This window comes from Sapajus apella, unplaced genomic scaffold, assembly GCF_009761245.1.
Source record: "Sapajus apella isolate SASKATOON/1434 unplaced genomic scaffold, GSC_monkey_1.0 scaffold5109, whole genome shotgun sequence".
In the NCBI taxonomy this organism is placed as follows: Eukaryota; Metazoa; Chordata; class Mammalia; order Primates; family Cebidae; genus Sapajus; species Sapajus apella.
In genome coordinates this window covers 2,749-4,864 of record NW_022442033.1, presented here as the reverse complement: position 1 = coordinate 4,864, position 2,116 = coordinate 2,749, and the positions used below count along the sequence as shown (strand labels likewise).

Below are 2,116 nucleotides of genomic sequence, written 5' to 3'. Positions count from 1 at the left end.
CTACATATGGCATTTGTTGAGTCATTTTACTGTCCGCAGACAGAGATATATTTATCAGAGGCATCATTCACCTGGAAAATCTCTGAGCTTCTTACCTATAGGTGATGATTAAATAAACAAGCTGTTTTTCCTAGTCCCAAATTCACCCAATTATAATTAAGGAAATTTAGTTTGGTTGCAATATTCACTGCTACAGCATATTGGTGGCTTTTTTTGAATCAATGTTAGCCTGGATTTGCTTATAAAAATCTGCAGGTTTCCATTTTAGTAGTATCACTTGAGAAAAAAATCCAGAAAATTCTTATGCCAGCTATTCTACATGGTTCTAGCTACCAAAAAATATAAAGTGAATCAAAAAGTTTGTATACTACCAAATCTTAATGCATAGAAAGCTTCGATATTTCTTGTTTTTCATAATATCTAATTTAACACACATAAGTTAAAGATCCCAAGTATAGAAAGGCAGAAAAGAGAGAGAAGGAAGGGCAGAGGGGGCTGTGGCAACTATAGTTTTAGGCAGTTTAGTAACACCCCTTCTGCTACTGCTTTATTGAGGTATAACCGACAAATTAAAATTGTATATATTTAAGATTTACAACTGGATGTTTTGATACATGTGTGCATTGTGAAATAATCATCACAATTAAGCTAATGAACCATCACCTGACATAGTTATGTTTTTGTGTCTATACGTGATGAAAACACTTCCCATGAAATATATGAAATACTTTGCAAATTTTCACGACATCCTTGTGCAAGGGCCTTGCTAATCTTCTCTGCATTGTTCCTATCTTATTTGTTTAATTAATTAATTATTATTATTTGGAGGCAAAGTCTCACTTTGTCACCCAGGCTGGAGTGCAGTGGTGCAATCTCGGCTCACTGCAACCTCTGCTTCCTGGGTTCAAGTGATTCTCCTGCTTCAGCCTCCCAAGTAGCTGGGATTACAGGCACACACCAGCATGCCCAGCTAATTTTTGTATTTTTAGCAGAGATGGGGTTTTGCCATGTTGACCAGGCTGGTCTTGAACTCCCGACCTAGGTTATCTGCCTGTCTTGGCCTCCCAAAGTGCTGGATTACAGGCATTAGCCACTGCAGCTGGCCTAGAATTCATGTTCTTGACCACTATACATATCTTATTAATAAAACCGAGGAGCTAGCACAGTATAAACCAATCTTACCCATATATAAATGCAGTTTTTTAACTAGAGATATTAAAGAATTAAATGTAATACAGAAGCAGAAAATTCATTAAAATAATTAAATGTAAAAATATCAAATAATAAAAAAGAAGAAAATATAAGTGAATATTGGTCAATCTCAGGCTGAGAGAGAACTCTGTGAGAATCCAATGGCCCACTCCCCAGCTGCATCACTCACTTTAGGATATGTCACTTTAACTGTGGCAGGATCTAGTTAAAAAAGGAAATTGCCATTGTGTGCATTTTTTTCTTGGGAATCATTCCTGGTTTGTCTGACTGTTTGAACTCTCTTTGCATTGCCTTCTCTGTCAGAATGATCAACGTTGATTTAGAGCTTTCTTTCTTTATTGCCTTGTCTGAATTTGGCATCCTGACCCTGGACTACTGGTCTTCGCACTACTGACCCAGAAACTCCATAAGAAACTGACCTGGTAATTATTCTCTTGGCTCCATTCACCACAGCCTCAGGCCCACTTCCAGCCCAGGGACTCAGGGCCCCTCATCTGCCTGAGGCAGGAGTACATGGTCAAAAAAAGAATGAAAAACACACATACAAGCAAATACAGGAAAAGATGGACAGACTTAATGGTTAAATGTAAAACTATTATTCTATACACATATATGTCCATGCACACATATGATAATTGACTTTGCAACTGCTAACATTTCTTGAATATTCTTTGCCTAATACTACCCATTTTTCCATAAATTTATATTTTGAAAAATTTTAAACTTATAGGAAACTTTGAAGAATAGAACAATGAGGCAAGGTTCAGTGGTTCATACCTGTAATCCCAGCACTTTGGGAGGCTGAGGAAGGAAGATCATTTGAGCTCAGGTGTTTGAGACCAGCCTGGACAACATAAGGGGACTGTCTGTACAAAAAAATATAAAAATTAGCTGGGTATGGAGT

General features: G+C 37.3%; 1 non-coding gene across 1 annotated transcript; it reads right to left on the bottom strand.

Moving 5' to 3' along the window:
• Positions 1–713: 713 nt before the first annotated feature.
• LOC116547862 lies at positions 714–815 on the bottom strand. Its single transcript, XR_004267212.1, has one exon. It is a non-coding gene; the product is annotated as a U6 spliceosomal RNA (small nuclear RNA).
• Between the last annotated feature and the right edge of the window lie 1,301 nt (positions 816–2,116).